Below are 24,972 nucleotides of genomic sequence, written 5' to 3'. Positions count from 1 at the left end.
CACCACCACCCCACCACCCCAGCGAATCGCTAAATGCGAAACGAAATTTTAGTGATTCAGAGGGCTGGCCATGCTGAATTTTAATTTTGTAATCAATCACACTCCCCCAAGTGAATCCCGGGTGCTATAAAATGAACACCATTAGTTGGGTTCGGAGGGGGGCCCAGGCAAGTGCACCAGGGTACCTTTTACAAGTTTACAATTACCCATTCAACGATATTTTATCTGTTCACAATGCATCGCAGGCACCACCCCCACTTATAAATATTTTTTCAAAACGCCGACAACATGTCAGTCGAGTACTGGGATTGTCTCTGAGGTAAGTTTATACAGGTCAATCGAAAGATTTTCCGTACGCTTTAACCACTAGGCCACTGTCTCTATTAAGAATATACGGTTAAAATAATTTACATTAAATTTATGAGCGGTACAATTATATCAGTACATTCGCAATTACAGATCAAAAATTAGTGTACACGCATTTATATAACACTAAAAAGAGAATTGATTAAGTATCCGAGCATTTTAAATAATTTCTGTTATATTATAATAAGGCGTATCAATTTTTTCCGAGCGTGGGAAACCCGGTGTGTTATTATTAGCCATCAATTTATCACAGGTATTTTTAGCTGGCTTGACACTTCATCTGGGCAATGTCTAAATTGTGTGTCGAATTAGAATTGCGGCAATTTGCTGGAACAAAACAAAATACATTAAAGTGCGCATTGAAATCTTTTGTGTTGGTTGAATTAGTGATCTGTAGTTAAATCGTTGTTGTTGTTGGGTTTAACCTCAGTTTGCAGCACAGTATAGGCAATACATGGCGTCCATTATAAATGGTGGAGGAAGAACCCTGGAAAATCCTGGAAAGTACCACCGACCCAAGAGAAGCTACTGGCAGGCTTTTCACGTACTCACGTTAGTCGATTCTGAGACTCGAACCCACGCAGACAGAGGTGAGATGGCCGTGATTCAGAACGGTGATCGCTATAGACCGCTCGGCCACTCGGGGCCCCCAAACCGTTGTAATAATAATAATAATAATAATAAGTGATTCTGCGCTAACTATGGAAATCAATAAAAAAAACACAATTTTATAATTTGGGGACATACAAAAAATGAATTACTAGAAATGATACAAAATATAGCCAGCAAACAAGACCTCGTTGGAGCAAAACTGTACTAAAACGTTTTGTTTGTTTGTTGGAAATGTCAATCTGAGCCTTGTTTCAATTGATGTTCCTGAACGATGAAGAATCAATATATGTTTTAATTGAAATTTTTTGATGTTGCTGAATTAGTTATATTATTTGCTAAACTATGTACTAATTTGTGGCTTATATCAAAATATTTTCCAGGTGCTGACATTGATAGAAAGTCGTTTGTTATGCCTGTTTTAAGATTAATTTAACAGGTCTTGGTGTTTTATTTTCTGTTGATTTTAGCTCGTTTTGTATTTTGACTGTGTCATCTCTTGTATGTTGTTTAGTCTCTTATCTTGTTTATTAGAGTTGATATGGTCGATAACAAAATTTTCATCTATCGTACCGTTGAAACATTCGGAAATAAATCCGTGAGAATAATAGTTTTGTAAAAAGAATTATTTTTCTACTTCTGGCAATTCCAATAACAGTAGCGATGTAACCCATGTTACTGACATTTCCAAGAGGTTTTTTGAGACAATAGTTTCTGATAACACCACCTCACTTCGCTTCATAATTAATTTATATTGGATGACATCTAAATTCATCGAAATCGTTATTGCTGACTGTCTCCATTTATAAAATTGTTTCCTTCTTTAATATAACATTTGTTTTCAGTAGATGACTATCACTCGAGATAATCATTTACTTCTTTTATTTTGATGTCATCCGAAGCGTTTTGTATATCGTAATATCGTTTAAGTGTTCGATATTTTCGTCCACCAGAAGATACACATAATTGTGTTTTCCCCTTCATCCAAATTCCGTATTTAAGACATGGTTGTGGTCCAGTACTGCCGGAGCGAACACTGGCCATGTGATAACCATATTACTCACCACGACAATCGTTTTTACAAGGTGTGACTGATCCGATCATAAGCCATCGACAAACATATTTTGCCAGATGCATATCATATTATTGGATGAAGTTTAATTGAAGAAAATATTTTCCTAATTATATAGCAATTTCTAATTCTACTGCTGTAATGCAGCTGCGAGAACAGTATTTTAAACTTTTAGGTGACGACACCTTTTTACGGTCGAAAATTACACAACAAATTTACAAAAAGAAATAAATGAATTATTGATCGCGAGTGAAAAAAAATATATCAGCTGCGAAGAATTGTCTATGTTACGGAGTCCGTGGCGACACATGTCTTATCAACAATTATCTGGTTATGCGCGAGAAGACAAAAGCAAAGGCGACAGTTCGATCTTGATGTTGAATTTATCATGAACTGACACAACGACAAAATAATCACTGCTCCTGCTGTAACAAAATAATGCTGTGGCAATATTTTTCTAACGTTGTATGACAATTTACAGTGGACAGAATTGATAATAGTCTCGGCCACACACGCAAAAATATCGCTCTGACATGTCTTGAATGTAACATACTTCGATGAGCTTTGCTTCTCCGATCTAGTTGGTGGTAATTGATTGTTTTTATGAATTACCTGTAATTGTTCACGGACAAACGCACGTTGAAGAGCTCTTTAACCTAGTCTATATATTGCAGGCTGGGCAGGAGATTTTACCATGCTGAAAATTGTATGTGTGGTTACACTCCAGACTGGATCTGTTGCTCTTGCTGAAAGTTCACCGGGTTCATATTAATGCCCAATTGTCACTTTGCTGCCCATCACTGGTTTTTGTAATTGATTTCTTGATGATTATTGTCGTGTTATGGGCTTTTTCGCAATTGCCACGATGGATTTCATATTAATTTCACTGGTAATGTCGTTGTTTAATGCTATTATCACGTGAGGTAGTCCCACAACCCATCGACAAGAGATCTGTTTTTGCTCAGTAACTACTGTGCATATTGTTGTGCAAACAGTCGCTTTGCAAATGTTTGATTAAATTGCTCAACGATTCCTGATCACGATGTAACGCGGTGTGTCCACGTCTGATTTTAAAGTTATGTTGTTTTATCAGCCATGTTACCTCACCGATGAATTCATTGCCAGGATCAACTTGAACTAGCTGTGGCCATTGCAGACCACCACGTGAATAAATTGTTTCAAACGTGGCTGCTACTTCAGTTGCTGTTTAAGTCGATAATGGCTCCGCTATTTGTATCTACTTGCAACATCGGTGATAGTCAAAGCGTATTTGTATGTGCGCCATTTGTGTGATGTGCCAAAGATGTCATGTGGTAAAAACAGTATATCTGCCTGATGAACTTTGTTGGGCGTGCTGACATCAAACCGCCCATGCTGAATTGTTTTGGAACATAGTATATACATCTGCCATATTGCCTGTCGTGACAACCAATCTGCGATAACAGCACGTGCGACACATGCTGAATCTGCGAGTTTGCTAGTCGCTGCTGTACCTCTCCCATATCCTCTTGGACTATAATAAATCGACTCCATTATGTAATTATTGGACAATTAATTGCCCAGTGTGGGGCTTTGCTCCCTACGGCTAACTTACCACTCATCGCTGATCTTATGAGCCAGTAAGCAAGGGTTTGTCGTATGTTTTAATTTTTTATCGACTTCAGAGTGTGAATCAAATTGACACCCACGATATGTCGATGTTGTCGATCTTTGCTTTTATACGCGTATAATGAACCAAGAAAATATTAACGAGATTATCTCTGAGATCCAGCAATTAAAACAAGATGGTCTCGATGTTAAACTTGATGTTGAAACAAAAATCAACGATGATTTTGAGATGACACAGCAGGGACGGGAAGATGGCAGCTATACACAAGCGAAAGATTATAGATATATCAAATTACTCCAGCTCGAAATGGAATTGTCATTGACGGATTTACATGAAAAACATGAGCTAAATTTGTTCCACTGGCGAGCGCCATTAAGAAAATACGATCAGAGCTGTGTCGACAAAATGAAATTTGAGCGGTTGTAAGTGCGCGTGCGAGACAGCTAAAAAAACTTGTGTTGGAATCCACAAATGATTCTGAATCCGTCAAGGTGGAATAGCAACGTCACCAGTATTAAAAAAATTAACGAAAAAATGCTATTTTTTTAATGGTGGGGCGTCACAGTCTGTCACTCACATACAAACTAACAGTCAATTCTTCACCGCTCGTGTCCTGTAAATTACCGACCTGGTCGGTTTGACGAAAACGTATTTGTGACCGCGATGGACAATGACATCGTAAAAAAAACAGGATTAATGGGCACCGACACAATCAAATGACCCAGTGGGACATCTGGAGAAAAGCTGTAAAGAACATATCCCTGCTGGGCCTGTCCGTGGGATGCTTGTTCAGTCGCGGAATAGTTGCCGTCGACTGCGTCACGCACTAGATTTACAGATATCGTCAATATGATATTGACAATGCCTGGCTATACATGACGACGACTACTATTCGGATCGTTGTTATGAAGAATAATATTTGGAGGGACTCTTATTTTGTCCCATGCGGCATAAATCTTTGGAAAATATTCTTTATGTCACGGATATCTTTCCTCATTGTATCGATGTCAATCCATGGTAGTTTGAATGTACTCAGTTGGTCTTCGGTGATCTTAAAATGATCAAGAAACTCCTTTTTATAATCTGGGTTACGATGTAATATTCTTATAAAATTATCCAGAAAAGATTTTAACGTGTAATATGTTTCAGCTGTCCTACTGTGCTAGTTATTTTCTTGAAACGATCAGCATTTGGATACTCAATCACATACTGCTCATACAGCGCTCATAGATTGCTCAGTTTTTTCTTATGTTTTTTCACAATCACTTGCAATTTCTACTGTTCGAATAAATTATGTTTCACTCGGAAAATATAACTCTCCATGGGGGATTCTCGCGTAATATTGATATCCAATTAAATAATCAGATTCAACTGGTTTTGGTGGTGCAGCATAAATCGGCGCTACCAGAGGCCATCCCAGCATGATTCTGATCGATGACTTATATATCTCAAGGGCGTAATGAATTACAGGGAATCCTCCGCTGTGGTCGTCGATGATTTCTTTCAACGATGCCTTTCACGAACATGCATGATTGTACCGAAAATATTGTGTGGGATTCATTATATTATATACTAAATTACCAACTGAGGTGTTTTCACGACGGATACCAGACACCACTAAAACATCTCTGAGGTTAGGGATTTGTCTTTTGGATCCAATATGAATGATTCCTCGGTATTTTGATTTCATACGACCGAAACACGGATAGCTTGTACCACCCGGTGAACTCAGCGGTATGTTTGATGGAGTTGTTTTGTTGTGAACATCTTGTTGATCCAGACGCTACTGTGTATACTGCGTTGATGAACGGAGCCGTATGAACTACACCGGCACCAATCTTTGCGATATTTGCGGCGCATATTCTACGAAATCTCTCAAACGCGGCTACATGAGTATTATATTCAGATCTGAAATTGGCCAATCCATCACGTATTGGTATTAAAGAGGTCCTTATCGCGACGTTGTTGCTGTCCACTTATTTCTTCGTTGCAGCGTCATTATCCGATTTTGGGTCTCTTAAGTCAGCGATTCTATTTCTGCTCATGTTGAGTTCACCCTTCATTGTATCGTCCGCTTTTGCAACACGTTTAAAGATCTCTCTTGTGGTCCCTCCGATTTATACGCTTGAGTATTTGATTCTTCTGTCGCCGGTAAATACCACGATGTTGGTCGCACCCGAGACTCGCAGGATAACATCGACCCATTTGATATTGCTCGTCTTTAGCTGCCCATGTTGATCCTGGAAAACAACCTCATCCGTAGAGACAAAAGATCAGCAAGCTCAGCTCGTGTCGCATACGCCTACGTTACCCGGGCCCTTGCTTTTAGCAGATCTTCCACTATAAACTGTTAATCTGTTTAAAACGACGAGCGGTTAATTTGTGCATGGCTGTATGAGTCGGAACTGATGACCTTGACACGGTGTTAAGTACAGCAAGTACTTTTGGACCATATATTGGTGGATCCGTTAATGTCTGTGTCTTCTTTGATGCCAATTGCAGCTTTTTAATCTGACCTGGTGTCAGAGTAACGTTGACGTGATGATATTACATTATAATATAATGAATGATCTAATTACTTGTTTCCTACAGGAGTATCAAGGACTCTGATTTGTCCACGAGTGCTCAATAACCACCAGCTGGAACAGGACCAAGAGTAGCTCGCACGTGTACGTCAACGAAAGATTGTCTGAACAAATCGAGGTGTTCCAACGAAAAGTAATAGATAGGATACAGCGTTGAGAAATCCCGCTGAGATACCTGCAAACCAGAGTCGATATTCTGATCACGCCCCAATGAATCTCGTCAAACTATGATACACCCGTGCAACGTTATTTTGGTAAATATTCAGTATTATATCTTCGGATGGTTCTTGATGTCCGTTTATCCTTAGCGAAATCGTAGACACTGCTAATCTGTCAAACATCATTGGGTTTGCTGTGTAATCGTTATACCTGGTGGCACACTGAAATACCACTAATATGTGTCGTGGTGCTTGAATTCCTTTCTATGATGCTATCTGCCATGAAAATGTTCCTGCTGTGCCCGGAGATGTGTCTGTGGTCATTGTCAGCCATGACAGCTTAAATGTACCACCATTATCCATGAACGATAACAACCGCGCTTCTTCTGTCACATATGGAGTCATGGTTGGCATACATAATGTTAGTTTTGTCAGTGTTATTCTGCCAGCACCCCCACCAATTTCAGCGAGCCAGATTGCATCGTTGTCTGTAGCTTTTCGTACCAGTGCAACCGTATGTGACAGTGGTAACCATCATTGTTAGCCTGAGAACGTTGTGATGAAATCGAAGGTTAAATTCTGTATTAGTACTCTGCAGTGTCGCAGTACCACCGGTCCTGGTCTGGGTATCATTTCAGCTGGTTGAGGTTCAACAGTGCTAGCCTGTGTTAATTGTACCATGAGGTACTACTATCCTCAGGTTTGTGGGGAATGATAGCCATTTTCTATACTTTTTAGGCATAAGTGATTAAGAAAAGTTTGTGGGGAATAATAGCCATTTTTATACATTTTAGGCATAAGCAATTACGAAAAAACACTTATTACTCAGGAACAAAATTGTGGTACATAGTGTAATCATGTTATTTTGTTATCGCCGATCTAAATGATCACTTACTGTAGTAATCATCGGTAATTTAATCGATCAGCGCTCGATAAACACTGCTGTCCATGACACCACTGGTAAATAAACGCTGACTGATAGCAGCTACGTCCTTGATGATTTCTTGGTAATTGTTGCCGGCTCGTCTTCAACTAATCAGAATTTCCAGTCGATCAACATCATTGAGGATGTTATTGGAACAAAGCTTATCTTGAATCACCAGCGAGGTTTGTTTTTTACGCCGTCGATCGCAAGTGGCAAGGCCACTTCTGGTTGCTTCTTCTTCCTCACCACCCGGTTGCTTGAATGGTGATTTTTCAGATGATAATACATCTCCAGGTAATGACGCTTTTCTAGCTTCTTTGACCTGTTTCTCAAACGACGAAAGAAGATCTTTAGTGCCTTTGGTGACTGATCTAAATGACTCTTCTGTGCCTTCTGAAAATTCCACTTGAGAGTCTTGGCGTTGCTGTAGCTGCTTTTTTGACAGAATCACGGACTGGAATATATTTCTTAATTGCATCTAGTCGTTGTCGAGCTAATTTAGCTGTATGAGATACCATAGTTAGCGCAAAATCATTCATTATTATTATTTCAACAACTATTTAATTACAGATCACTAAGTCAACCAACATAAAATATTTCAGTGAGCACATTAATGTATTTTTTCACTTTCAGTGAATTGCTGAAATTCCAATTCGACACACAATCTAGAAATTGCCCAGATGACATGTCAAGCCAGCTGAAAATACCTGTGGCAAATTGATGGCTAATAATAACACACGGGGTTTCCCACGCTTGGCAATAATTAATACCTGTTATGACAATAGAACAGGAATGACTTAAAATGCTCAGATACTTAATACATTTTCTCTTTAGTGTTATATAAATGCGTGTTTACTAATTTTTGTATCTGTAATTGCGAATGTACTGATATAACAGAACCGCTGGTACAGTTCATGTAAATTATTTTAGTCATACATTCTTAATAGAGACAGTGGTCTAGTGGTTAAAGCGTACGGACAATCGTTCGATCAACCTATGGAAACTTACCTCCGGTTCGATCCCAGAGCGCGCTTGATATGATATTGGCCTTTCAAAGAATTGTAAATAAGTGGGGATTGGTGGTGGGTATGCCTGTAAAAAGATGAAATATCATTGAATGGGTAATTGTAAACTTGTAAAATGTAACCCAGGTGCACTTGCCTGGGCCCCTTTCTGAACTCATACAAGGGTGTTCATTTTATGGCACCAGGGATTCCCTTAGGGTGTGTGTGCTTGAATGCAAAATTAAAATTCAGCCTGGACAGCCTTCTGAATCTCTAAAATTTGTTTTGCACTTAGCGATTCACTAGGGAGTATGTTCACACACAATGGGAAACGGAAAACTATAAGAATTATCCAAGAAAGTCATTCAACAGATATTCAACATCTATCAACCTGGTCGCAGTAGTTTCATTTTGCCCAGAACAATAAGTCAGCATTGCCACAGGTAAAATCAACATTCTTACAAGCCTCGGATTGGCCTTTGGATAATTACTGAGTCAACATGGCTTGGCTAAAAAAAGCATGTTTTAGCCTCAGATTGTAAAATTGAGCAATGATTGTGTTCGCACCTACATGGTTGTGGGCGCTTGTTTGGAGGTCGGCCTATCTCCTCCCGCTGAATTGGGTATAGTTGGTCATGTGTATTGTGTCTCCAATTTAACATTGATTATTTTTTATTTTAGTTTCAGGTCAGATTACTAAAACGGGGCTTATTTTGTGTGTGTGTGTGTGTGTGTGGGGGTGTAACGCCTAAAGTTGACATTTTTTTTTGTTAGTCCACCCCCTCCTGCTGCTTCACCCAAGAAAATAAGACAGCAAGAGACCATTCAAAATTCATCCATACTGATGACATGAAACAAAAGCAAGATAGGATATAAAACTGTTATACAGAGGAATTACAAAGTCAGTCATGTAACAGTACATTCAAAACCACAAGCAACACAATCCCTCTTTCATAGCAATAGTCAACCAGCTGATTGTATAAGAACTATCTTGACCAGAGAAACAAGCAAGATGACACTAGTGAAATCTGTATTGGATTATCGGGCAGAATAAGCACAGGTATTATATCAGATATATCCATAATCAAACTTTACAATCAGGCATAATTGCATATTTTGAAGAAAGAGAGCTGCATCAGATGATTATTCAAATTTTGCATAGTAGGAATGGAGTTACATAAAATTACTTATAAATCATTGGCATGACCCACAAAGAAATTACAGAATTTGTATCAACTTTAAGAACTGTACCTGTACTGCTTACTGTATAAAAATATGTTAGTTCAGATGTCACTGATGACTACTGCAATATTACCGGTGTATACGTTTACATGCTTTCTGTTGAAAACCAAGTCTCCACAACTTTACTTGGAAATTCAGAGCATTATAACTTCTACATAAGTGTCAGTAATTTAGATGCTCTATCAGAAAAAAATATGATATTGCCGTGATGTCAACACGTGAAGTGACTAAACAAAAATTAGTTCCCTACATACACTACACGGTTATCATATGTCTACATACACGTTTCATGGTGATTACATGTCTACATACACAACATAGTGATCACAGGTCCTCATACACTACATAATGATTATTAGTCTACATACACTACATAGTGATTACACGTCTACATACACTACATGGTGATAACAGGTCTACGTACACTACATGGTGATAACAGGTCTACGTACACTACATGGTGATAACAGGTCTACGTACACTACATGGTGATTACACGTCTACATACACTACATAGTAATTATTGGTCTACATACACTACATAATGATTATTAGTCTACATTCATTACATAGTGATTACAGGTCTACACATACTACATAGTGATTGTTCGTCTACATACACTTCATGGTTATTACAGGTCTTCATACATTACATGGTGATTACTGGTCTACACTTATATAGTCAATATTGGTCTATATACACTAAAATGTTATTACAGGTCTACATACACTACATGGTGATTACAGGTCTACGTACACTACATGGTGATTACAGGTCTACGTACACTACATGGTGATAACAGGGCTACGTACACTAACTACATGGTGATAACAGGTCTACGTACACTAAATGGTGATAACAGGTCTACATACACTACATGATGATATTAGGTCTACATACACTAAATGGTGATGACAGGTCTACATACACTAAATGGTGATAACAGGTCTATATACACTACATGGTGATAAAAGGTCTACATACACTACATGGTGATAACAGGTCTACATACACTACATGGTGATAACAGGTCTACGTACACTACATGGTGATAACAGGTCTACATACACTACATGGTAATTACAGGTCTACGTACAGTAAATGGTGATAACAGGTCTACATACACTACATGGTGATAACAGGTCTACATACACTACATGGTGATAACAGGTCTACATACAGTAAATGGTGATAACAGGTCTATATACACTACATGGTGATAACAGGTCTACATACACTACATGGTAATTACAGGTCTACGTACACTACATGGTGATAACAGGTCTACATACACTACATGGTGATAACAGGTCTACGTACACTAAATGGTGATAACAGGTCTACATACACTACATAGTGATAACAGGTCTACATACAGTAAATGGTGATAACAGGTCTACATACACTACATGGTGATAACAGGTCTACATACACTACATGGTAATTACAGGTCTACGTACACTACATGGTGATAACAGGTCTACGTACACTAAATGGTGATAACAGGTTTACATACACTACATGGTGATAACAGGTCTACATACACTACATGGTGATAACAGGTCTACATACACTACATGGTGATAACAGGTCTACATACACCACATAGTAATTACAGGTCTACATACTTTGCATGGTGATGACAGGCATACATACACTACATGGAGATTGCATGTCGACATACACTAAAGGATAATTTCTGGTCTACATACACTACATGGAGATTACAGGTCTACATACACTAGATGGTGATTACATGTCCACATGCAATACATGGTTATTAAAGGTCTAGATACAATGCATGGTGATTACAGGTCTAAATATTTTACATATTGATAACAGGTTTACATACACTACATGGTGATTACAGGTCTATATGCACTGTATGGTGGTTACAGGTCTACATACACGACATGGTGATTACAGGTACACAAACACTATATAGCGATTACAGGTATACATACATAACATAGAGATTACAGGTATACATACATTACATGATGATTATAAGTCTCCGTACAGTACATGGATATTACAGGTCTACATAAACTACAGTATAATTACAGGTCTATGGGAAGCGGGAGGACGTGAGTTCGATTCCCGACCGAGTCATACCAAAGGCTTACAAAAATAGTACTAACAGCTGTCTTGCTAGGCGCTCAGCATTAAGAGGTTAGGAATGGTCGTCCTGGTGTCAGGATAATGTGACTGGGCGGGAAATCATGCTACATTTCTGTGGCATGATGCCCCAGTGCTAGACATCACTATAAACTGGCACACTGCATAAATCGTAGCGATGTGACTGAAAAATTGTTAAAGCAATATTAAAAATCCCAATCATACACACACACACACACACACACACACACACACACAGAGGTCTATGTACAATACATGTTGACTACAGGTCTATATGTACTACATGGTAATTATAGGGCTATATGAACTAGACGGCAATTAAAGGACTACATTCACTACATGCAGATTACAGGTCTACATGCACGTAATGGTGATTACAGGTCTACATACACTATATAGTGATTACAAGTTTACATACATTACATAGTGATTACAGGTCTACATTTATTACATAGTGATTACAGGTCTACATTCATTACATAGTGATTACAGGTCTACATTCATTACATAGTGATTACAGGTTTACATACGTTACATAGTGATTACAGGTCTACATTTATTACATAGTGATTACAGGTCTACATTTATTACATAGTGATTACAGGTCTACATACATTATATAGTGATTACAGGTTTACATATATTACATAGTGATTACAGGTCTACATTTATTACATAGTGATTACAGGTCTACATTTATTACATAGTGATTACAGGTCTACATTCATTACATAGTGGTTACAGGTCTACATTTATTACATAGTGATTACAGGTCTACATTTATTACATAGTGATTACAGGTCTACATTTATTACATAGTGATTACAGGTCTACATTCATTACATAGTGATTACAGGTCTACATTTATTACATAGTGATTACAGGTCTACGTTTATTACATAGTGATTACAGGTCTACATACATTACATAGTGATTACATGTTTACATATATTACATAGTGATTACAGGTCTACATTTATTACATAGTGATTACAGATCTACATACATTACATAGTGATTACAGGTCTACATACATTACATAGTGACTACAGGTCTACATTCATTACATAGTGGTTACAGGTCTACATTCATTACAGAGTGATTACAGGTCTACATATATTACATAGTGATTACAGGTCTACATTCATTACATAGTGATTACAGGTCTACATACATTACATAGTGATTACAGGTCTACATACATTACATAGTGATTACAGGTCTACATACATTACATAGTGATTACAGGTATACATTCATTACATAGTCATTACAGGTCTACATACATTACATAGTGATTACAGATCTACATTCATTACATAGCGATTATAGGTCTACATTCATTACATAGTGATTACAGGTTTACATACATTGCATAGTGATTACAGGTCTACATACAGTATATAGTGATTACAGGTTTACATACATTACATAGTGATTACAGGTCTACATTCATTACATGGTGATTACAGGTCTGCATACATTACATAGTGATTACAGGTTTACATACATTACATAGTGATTATAGGTCTACATTCATTACATAGCGATTACAGGTCTGCATACATTACATAGTGATTACAGGTCTACATACATTACATAGTGATTACAGGTCTACATACATTACATAGTGATTACAGGTTTACATACATTGCATTGTGATTACAGGTCTACATACAGTATATAGTGATTACAGGTTTACATACATTACATAGTGATTACAGGTCTACATTCATTACATAGTGATTACAGGTCTGCATACATTACATAGTGATTATAGGTCTACATTCATTACAAAGCGATTACAGGTCTGCATACATTACATAGTGATTACAGTTCTACATACATTACATAGTGATTACAGGTCTACATTTATTACATAGTAATTAGAGGTCTACATTTATTACATAGTGATTATAGGTCTACATTCATTACATAGTGATTACAGGTCTACATACATTACATAGTGATTATAGGTCTACATACATTACATAGTGATTACAGGTCTACATACATTACATAGTGATTACAGGTTTACATACATTACATAGTGATTATAGGTCTACATTCATTACATAGCGATTACAGGTCTGCATACATTACATAGTGATTACAGGTCTACATACATTACATAGTGATTACAGGTCTACATTTATTACATAGTGATTAGAGGTCTACATTTATTACATAGAGATTATAGGTTTACATTTATTACATAGTGATTACAGGTCTACATTTATTACATAGTGATTATAGGTTTACATTTATTACATAGTGATTACAGGTTTACATACATTGCATAGTGATTACAGGTCTACATACATTACATAGTGATTACAGTTCTACATTTATTACATAGTGATTATAGGTCTACATTCATTACATAGTGATTACAGGTCTACATACATTACATAGTGATTGCAGGTCTACATACATTACATAGTGATTACAGGTCTACATTCATTACATAGTGATTACAGGTGTACATACATTACATAGTGATTATAGGTCTACATTCATTACAAAGCGATTACAGGTCTGCATACATTACATAGTGATTACAGGTCTACATACATTACATAGTGATTACAGGTCTACATTTATTACATAGTAATTAGAGGTCTACATGTATTACATAGTGATTACAGGTCTACATTTATTACATAGTGATTATAGGTTTACATACATTACATAGTGATTATAGGTCTACATACATTACATAGTGATTACAGGTCTACATACATTACATAGTGATTACAGTTCTACATTTATTACATAGTGATTATAGGTCTACATTCATTACATAGTGATTACAGGTCTACATACATTACATAGTGATTGCAGGTCTACATACATTACATAGTGATTACAGGTCTACATTCATTACATAGTGATTACAGGTGTACATACATTACATAGTGATTATAGGTATACATTCATTACATAGTGATTACAGGTCTACATACATTACATAGTGATTACAGGTCTACATACATTACATAGTGATTATAGGTCTACATTCATTACATAGTGATTATAGGTCTACATTCATTACATAGTGATTACAGGTCTACATCCATTACATAGTGATTATAGGTCTACATTCATTACATAGTGATTATAGGTCTACATTCATTACATAGTGATTATAGGTCTACATTCATTACATAGTACTTATAGGTCTACATTCATTACATAGTGATTACAGGTCTACATACATTACATAGTGATTACAGGTCTACATACATTACATAGTGATTATAGGTCTACATTCATTACATAGTGATTATAGGTCTACATTTATTACATAGTGATTACAGGTTTACATACATTACATAGTGATTACAGGTCTACATACATTACATAGTGATTATAGGTCTACATTCATTACATAGTGATTATAGGTCTACATTTATTACATAGTGATTACAGGTTTACATACATTACATAGTGATTACAGGTCTACATACATTACATAGTGATTATAGGTCTACATTCATTACATAGTGATTACAGGTCTACATACATTACATAGTGATTACAGGTGTACATACATTACATAGTGATTATAGGTCTACATTCATTACATAGTGATTATAGGTCTACATTTATTACACAGTGATTACAGGTTTACATACATTACATAGTGATTACAGGTCTAGATACATTACATAGTGATTATAGGTCTACATTCATTACATAGTGATTACAGGTCTACATACATTACATAGTGATTACAGGTCTACATACATTACATAGTGATTATAGGTCTACATTCATTACATAGTGATTACAGGTCTACATACATTACATAGTGATTATGGGTCTACATTTATTACATAGTGATTACAGGTTTACATACATTACATAGTGATTACAGGTCTACATACATTACATAGTGATTATAGGTCTACATTCATTACATAGTGGTTACAGGTCTACATACATTACATAGTGATTACAGGTCTACATACATTACATAGTGATTATAGGTCTACATTCATTACATAGTGATTACAGGTCTACATACATTACATAGTGATTACAGGTCTACATACATTACATAGTGATTATAGGTCTACATTCATTACATAGTGATTACAGGTCTACATACATTACATAGTGATTACAGGGCTACATACATTACGTAGCGATTACAGGTCTTCATACAGTATATAGTGATTACAGGTCTACATACATTACATAGTGATTACAGGTCTACATACATTACATAGTGATTACAGGTCTACATACATTACATAGTGATTACAGATCTACATACATTACATAGTGATTACAGGTCTACATACGGTACGTCGTGATTCAAGGTCTACATACATTACGTAGTGATTACAGGTCTACATACATTACATAGTGATTATAGGTTTACATACATTACATAGTGATTACAGGTCTACATACATTACATAGTGATTACAGGTCTACATACATTACATAGTGATTACAGGTTTACATACATTACGTAGCGATTACAGGTTTACATACATTACATATTGATTACATGTTTACATACATTACATAGTGATTATAGGTTTACATACATTACATAGTGATTACAGGTCTACATACATTACATAGTGATTACAGGTCTACATACATTACATAGTGATTACAGGTCTACATACATTACATAGTGATTACAGGTTTACATACATTACGTAGTGATTACAGGTCTACATACATTACGTAGTGATTACAGGTTTACATACATTACATAGTGATTACAGGTCTACATACATTACATAGTGATTATAGGTTTACATACATTACATAGTGATTATAGGTTTACATACATTACATAGTGATTACAGGTCTACATACATTACATAGTGATTACAGGTCTACATTCATTACATAGTGATTACAGGTCTACATACATTACATAGTGATTACAGGTCTACATACATTACATAGTGATTACAGGTCTACATTCATTACATAGTGATTACAGGTCTACATACATTACATAGTGATTACAGGTCTACATTCATTACATAGTGATTACAGGTCAACATACATTACATAGTGATTACAGGTCTACATACATTACATAGTGATTACAGATCTACATACATTACATAGTGATTACAGGTATACGTACATTACGTAGTGATTACAGGTTTACATACATTATGTAGCGATTACAGGTCTACATACATTACATAGTGATTACAGGTTTACATACATTACGTAGCGATTACAGGTTTACATACATTACATATTGATTACATGTTTACATACATTACATAGTGATTAAAGGTTTACATACATTACATAGTGATTACAGGTCTACATACATTACATAGTGATTACAGGTCTACATACATTACATAGTGATTACAGGTCTACATACATTACATAGTGATTACAGGTTTACATACATTACGTAGTGATTACAGGTCTACATACATTACGTAGTGATTACAGGTTTACATACATTACATAGTGATTACAGGTCTACATACATTACATAGTGATTATTGGTTTACATACATTACATAGTGATTATAGGTTTACATACATTACATAGTGATTACAGGTCTACATACATTACATAGTGATTACAGGTCTACATTCATTACATAGTGATTACAGGTCTACATACATTACATAGTGATTACAGGTCTACATACATTACATAGTGATTACAGGTCTACATTCATTACATAGTGATTACAGGTCTACATACATTACATAGTGATTACAGGTCTACATTCATTACATAGTGATTACAGGTCAACATACATTACATAGTGATTACAGGTCTACATACATTACATAGTGATTACAGATCTACATACATTACATAGTGATTACAGGTCTACGTACATTACGTAGTGATTACAGGTTTACATACATTATGTAGCGATTACAGGTTTACATACATTACATAGTGATTACAGGTCTACATACATTACGTAGTGATTATAGGTTTACATACATTACATAGTGATTACAGGTCTACATACATTACATAGTGATTACAGGTTTACATACATTACATAGTGATTACAGGTTTACATACATTACGTAGCGATTACAGGTTTACATACATTACGTAGCGATTACAGGTCTACATACAGTATATAGTGATTACAGGTCTACATACAGTATATAGTGATTACAGGTCTACATAAATTACATAGTGATTACAGGTCTACATAAATTACATAGTGATTATAGGTTTAGATACATTACATAGTGATTACAGGTTTACATACATTACGTAGTGATTATAGGTCTACATACATTACATAGTGATTATAGGTTTACATACATTACATAGTGATTACAGGTTTACATACATTACGTAGCGATTACAGGTTTACATACATTACATAGTGATTACAGGTTTACATACAGTACATAGTGATTACAGGTCTACATACATTACATAGTGATTACAGGTCTACATACATTACATAGTGATTATAGGTCTACATACATTACATAGTGATTACAGGTTTACATACATTACACAGTGATTACAGGTCTACATACATTACATAGTGATTACAGGTCTACATACATTACATGGTGATTATAGGTTTACATACATTACATGGTGATTATAGGTTTACATACATTACATAGTGATTATAGGTTTACATACATTACATAGTGATTACAGGTCTACATACATTACATAGTGATTACAGGTCTACATACATTACATAGTGATTACAGGTCTACATACATTACATAGTGATTACAGATGTACATACATTACATAGTGATTACAGGTCTACATACATTACGTAGTGATTACAGGTCTACATACATTACGTAGTGATTACAGGTTTACATACATTACATAGTGATTATAGGTTTACATACATTACGTAGTGATTACAGGTTTACATACATTACGTAGCGATTACAGGTTTACATACATTACATAGTGATTACAAGTTTACATACATTACATAGTGATTACAGGTTTACGTACATTACGTAGCGATTACAGGTTTACATACATTACATAGTGATTACAGGTCTACATACATTACATAGTGATTACAGGTTTACATACATTACGTAGCGATTACAGGTTTACATACATTACGTAGTGATTACAGGTTTACATACATTACATAGTGATTACAGGTCTACATACATTACATAGTGATTACAGGTTTACATACATTACATAGTGATTACAGGTTTACATACATTACGTAGCGATTACAGGTTTACATACATTACGTAGCGATTACAGGTCTACATACAGTATATAGTGATTACAGGTCTACATACAGTATATAGTGATTACAGGTCTACATACATTACATAGTCATTACAGGTCTACATACATTACATAGTGATTATAGGTTTACATACATTACATAGTGATTACAGGTTTACATACATTACGTAGTGATTACAGGTCTACATACATTACATAGTGATCATAGGTTTACATACATTACATAGTGATTACAGGTTTACATACATTACGTAGCGATTACAGGTTTACATACATTACATAGTGATTACAGGTTTACATACATTACATAGTGATTATAGGTTTACATACATTACATAGTGATTACAGGTCTACATACATTACATAGTGATTACAGGTTTACATACATTACGTAGCGATTACAGGTTTACATGCATTACATAGCGATTACAGGTCTACATACAGTATATAGTGATTACAGGTCTACATACAGTATATAGTGATTACTGGTCTACATACATTACATAGTGATTACAGGTTTACATACATTACATTGTGATTACAGGTCTACATACATTACATAGTGATTACAGGTTTACATACATTACATAGTGATTACAGGTCTACATACATTACATAGTGATTACAGGTTTACATACATTACGTAGCGATTACAGGTTTACATACATTACGTAGTGATTACCGGTTTACATACATTACATAGTGATTACAGGTCTACATACATTACATAGTGATCACAGGTTTACATACATTACATAGTGATTACAGGTTTACCTACATTACGTAGCGATTACAGGTTTACATACATTACGTAGCGATTACAGGTCTACATACAGTATATAGTGATTACAGGTCTACATACAGTATATAGTGATTACAGGTCTACATACATTACATAGTGATTACAGGTCTACATACATTACATAGTGATTACAGGTGTACATACAGTATATAGTGATTACAGGTTTACATACATTACATAGTGATTACAGGTTTACATACATTACATGGTGATTACAGGTCTACATTTATTACATAGTGATTACAGGTCCACATACATTCTACTGTCCTCTGACCATGTGTTAAAGGCATATAAATTACATTCTACTGTCCTCTGCCCATGTGTTAAAGGCATATAAAGTACAGTCTACTGTCCTCTTCCCATGTGTTAAAGGCATATAAAGTACAGTCTACTGTCCTCTGTCCATGTGTTAAAGGCATATAAATTACAGTCAACTGTCCTCTGTCCAGTGTTAAAGGCATATAAAGTACAGTCTACTGTCCTCTGCCCATGTGTTAAAGGCATATAAAGTACAGTCTACTCTCCTCTGCCCAATGTTAAAGGCATATAAAGTACAGTCAGCTGTCCTCTACCCAGTGTTAAAGGCATATAAATTGCATTCTACTGTCCTCTGCCTAGTGTTAAAGGCATATAAAGTACATTCTACTGTCCTCTGCCCATGTGTTAAAGGCATATAAAGTACAGTCTACTATCCTCTGACCATGTGTTAAAGGCATATAAAGTCTACTGTCCTCTGCCTAGTGTTAAAGGCATATAAAGTACAGGCTACTGTCCTCTGCCTAGTGTTAAAGGCATATAAAGTACAGGCTACTGTCCTCTGCCCATGTGTTAAAGGCATATGAAGTACAGTCTACTGTCCTCTGACCATGTGTTAAAGGGTGAAGTCTTTCCCTGGATGTATATAGGTATGAAATTTGTCAAGATAGTATATGGAGCCAGCCAACTTTGTCTATGCAAGGTCAAGAGATGAACAAAATTATGTGACACAAATCTTGCTTATATAATGGAACTAAACTTAATGTGAGGTTTTTTTTATAATGATTTCCAATTTCAGTAGTAAATGTCTGGAGCAAAATGGTGGCTATTCTCTACTGTTACTGAGATGCCAAATGATGCTATCTATTGATGTTCATTGAAACGGAATTGATTCTAGTTACCGCTAAATTTGTCTACAAGGGCCACACAAGGGACCACTCTAATGTTATACCTGTAAATCTGTCTACAAAGGTCACACAAGGCACCACTCTTATGTTATACCCGTAAATCTGTCCTTAAAGGACTCACAAGAGACCACTCTAATGTTATACTCGTAAATCCGTCTACAAAGGCCACACAAGAGACCACTCTAATGTTATACCCATAAATCTGTCCTCAAAAGGCCACTCAAGAGACCACTCTAATGTTATACCCGTAAATCTGTCCTCAAAAGGCCACACAATAAACCACTCTAATGTTATGCCCGTAAATCGGTCCACAATGTCCACACAAAGGACCACCTTATACCCGTTACAAAAAGGTGTAGGGTAGACAGAAAGGTTTAAAAAAAATAATAGACACAAGCGAAGGGACCCACAAAATTTATCCTTTAGGAGCACGTGTCTTTTATGAGTTGCTGATAACGGTCGGTTTCATTGAAAACACAAAATATAAAGTATATATGAGTATGTAAAACATGCATACCCTAATGAAAGCCTAAAAAAGTGAAAATCCGCCTTAATTGAATGAAATGAATGACTTCATCTTCATATGCATGTTGCCTTATACAACAAAGTTTTATGTGTCCATGTCAAGTGGTTGTAAATTCTACTAAAAAGGTGAAGTGAAAATGTGGGCCTTAGGATATTGTATTGCTTTGTTTACCTAACATGCATGTTTCTGTTAACTGAAGAAGAGACACGTAAATCTGTATTCCGTACCACACCAACCTAATGAGTGCAGGTACAGACAAACCTGCTTGACTTCTTTGGTGGCTAGGAAATGGTTCAAATGTCTCGCCGTAGTCCACAACACAAGCGAGCATGCCACCATGCAACTGCTGAAACTTGATGATGCATTTCTCTACGCAACCAAATATTGCCATGATTTTCCAAAGGCCTAAACGTCTGACTGTGTCAAAGGCTTTTGTCAAGTCATGACAGTTTGGAGTTCTGTTCCTGGCATTTCTGCTGAAGTTAATGAACTGCAACCACCATGTCTGTGGTTCCTCGTCCTTTCCTGAAGCCTCACTTACTCTCTCGCAGGAGCCCCTGTTCAGTGTGGTGCATAGGACTATTTTGAGAGATTCTGTGGCGTATTTGGCTGGCTATTGACAGCAAGGAGATACTCAGCTTGACGCATGATTGTCAGACGCCTTTCCGCTTTTACAACTGAAAGATGGACTCACCCTTGTACTAATAGATCTCTGAGTCCATATTGACTGGAAGAGTTCACTAAGTTTATGTGCCATGTGCTAACCTTCAGCTTTTAAAGCTTCTGCTGGTATAGTATCTCCTCTAGGTGTTTGCCATTAGACGGAAGGAACTGGCTTTAACAGTATCAGGCAACGTTGGTGGATCATCAAGTTTTATGTAGAGTTCTGCTTGTGGCGTCGATCAATTGTCTACTAGCTGGTAGATGACGGTTGATAGAGGATGTTGTTTACGTGTTCTACCCATCTTTGGAGTATATTGTATTCATCAGTGAGCAGCATGGCGCTGTCATTACTCAGTATTGGAGATATTCCGGATGACTGTGATGCATAGATTGCTTTTTACGCAGCACATACATTTTTAATTTCATTGCTGTCTCCGTAGAACTGAATTTCATTTGTCTTATCATTCTGCGATAAGTCTTGCAGCTCTCGGAGTCTGCACTGGACAGTGCTCTTCATCTTGATCAAGCTGCCTTCTTAGGTGATGACGTGTTACCTTATGAACAGGCCTTCTATAGTCGATGTTTCTCATTCAGAAGTATATTTATTGCAGCATCGTTCTCATCAAATATTCTTGATGTTTACGTGTGGTGGGACGGAATATTTTTGATGCATTCGAGTACACAGTATCCGAAGGGTGCCCAGTTTGCCTCGACAGTCGCGAAGTTTATGTCAATTGTAATCAGTTGACTGCAGAATTTTTCGACAAATCCTTGTTTCACATTATCCATTTTCAATTTGGAGACATTAAGCTTTGTGGGGACCTTTGTGCCTTGTGGTAGTTTGCTGGAGTGAATCCGGATACTGAGCTTTAAGATTATAGCCTGTGGTCACTCCAGCATCGCGTGCTTCTCATAGCCATTCTGCTTCCTTCTTCTCCTGACGATGATTTAGTCAACAAAATTTCCAATGTTTAGAGCGTGGGTGCATCTTATACGTCTTCTTGCGGTGTGGCAGGCGGAGGACCGTGTTGCTGAATAATAATAGGTCGTGTTCAGCACATTTCCACAGTAGCAGTTGTCGGCTGTTGTTGCATTTACCAACATTAGTTTTGCTAATGACACAACCAAGTTCACACTAGCATCTCGAGTGTAAGAGGATATAAAATGCACAAAATAGAAATATATAGCCGATTTTGTTTCCCCAAAACAACAATTTATTATTGTTATTATTATTATTACAATTATTATTGTTGTTGTTATTATTATTATTATAGTAATCATTCGGAAGGTCTTTTCTATTCCTATCATATTTCAAAATTTACTGAGAAAGTTAAAAATGAGGCCAACAAATTAAACTGATCATTGATCTGCTCTTGTTACCACTGAAAAAGCAACTAACAACCTTGCTCAGGCAATTAACCATCGCGTTATGTTATGTATATTTGATTTCATTATATCTGATTTAATATATATTTATTTCAATTTAATTGTTTGTCAGCTTTAAAAAAAAATTATTTTTCATTACATGATATTGTAATGTAAATTTATTCACTAGAGATGATACTTTTATTTTAGAAAATAGTTTGAACTTGACTGTTAGTTTATAAACATCTTCCATCTTAGATTCTTCGTCGGGATTCGAAAGTGAAGTCAGTAGAACATTTTGTTTTTAGGACTACTAAAATTTTATTATCGGATTACTTTTGGATTATTTTTGGATTTGATTCTATAAAACCTTAAGTTCATATTTTTTTCATTTGTACAGAATTTTTCCAGGGAAATAAATTATTGTATTTTTTTAAAGCTTGCTGTTTTCACTCTTTCTTGTGTTACTGTTTATTCGAGCCTAAACACGTTACATAAGAATTCCAAGTTTCATTTTCAATTCACAAAGGAACATGACGAATACGGCTGATAGCTTTCAGCAAACTGATCAACACTAGAGTTCCAATAATACAAAGGTAAATAAAATCTACCATACTAGGATTTTTTTTTATAAACCTTGATATCAGCTAAATAAAAGCATGGAAAAGAATGGAGTGATCAAAGAAAAAACATTCAGTGTTCATGCTAAAAATCAAGAACTCTGTGAACAGCATATTATTAAAAATATATTTAATCCTCTTACAAACTATTATTTTATACTTGTACGGTTGAGATGATTCATATGAGAATGTAGAGAAAACTTACAAAAGCAAAACATATAACAAGAGAACAGAAAAGAAAAATAACGCAATGTAGATATTTTTTTTCTAGACGATGAAAACCCAAGCAAATTTGCAAAATTGAATTAAGACCATCGAGTTACCCACATTATGAAATGAAATGTCACACCGAAGAAAGTGAAAAGCACGCTATCTGATATCCTATTTTAAAAAGTATCAAAACAACTGTCGGCAACAGTAATATTACATGGCTATATTACGAGAGCATAGTAACATAACAAGGTGGTTACTGTGTGGTATAATTGGTTTAAAGTGGAAATGAGTTCCTACACTTCGAATGTCTGATATAGTTGCGAATTTTAGAGAAAAGGATATAGAGAATCGATTTGTGCCGAATGGACTCATGATGGAATTATATTCTCTAAGCAAACATTTAGCATGAATTTCGAGAGATATTACCCGGTCAGGAAATTTAGATTTATACTTGCGTCATTACCAGCAGCGGACAGCATTCTGGTCTTTACGCCATGATGTTTTATACGAGTTGGTCGAAGGAGCTCTTATGTATGTATGCATGCATGCATGCATGTGTGTGTGTGTGTGTGTGTACGTGTGTGTGTGTGTGTATCTATGTATGTATGTATTCATGTATGTATGTATGCATGTATGTATGTATGTATGGATGTATGCGACTGTGAGTGCATGGTTGGATGGA

At 35.9% G+C, this 24,972-nt stretch overlaps 1 protein-coding gene across 3 annotated transcripts in view; it reads left to right on the top strand.

The window, feature by feature from the left end:
* Window positions 1-24,972, top strand: part of LOC149798770 (apicoplast pyruvate carrier 1-like) — a 57,068-nt gene that overhangs the window by 6,254 nt on the left and 25,842 nt on the right. Inside the window, exon 1 of one of the 3 annotated variants that reach the window (XM_089956981.1) lies at window positions 7,432-7,618. The exons of the other annotated variants lie outside the window; for them this stretch is intronic. The gene's annotated coding sequence lies outside the window, so the exon portion shown is untranslated. Of the gene's footprint in view, window positions 1-7,431; window positions 7,619-24,972 lie in introns of those variants that run through there. 3 annotated transcript variants of the gene reach the window in all.

The sequence above is a fragment of the Sinohyriopsis cumingii genome, chromosome 5 (genome assembly GCF_028554795.1).
Source record: "Sinohyriopsis cumingii isolate HCF-2022 chromosome 5, ASM2855479v2, whole genome shotgun sequence".
In the NCBI taxonomy this organism is placed as follows: domain Eukaryota; kingdom Metazoa; phylum Mollusca; class Bivalvia; order Unionida; family Unionidae; genus Sinohyriopsis; species Sinohyriopsis cumingii.
The sequence above is the reverse complement of the archived record's forward strand: the minus strand, read 5'-3'. Positions and strand labels throughout refer to the sequence as shown.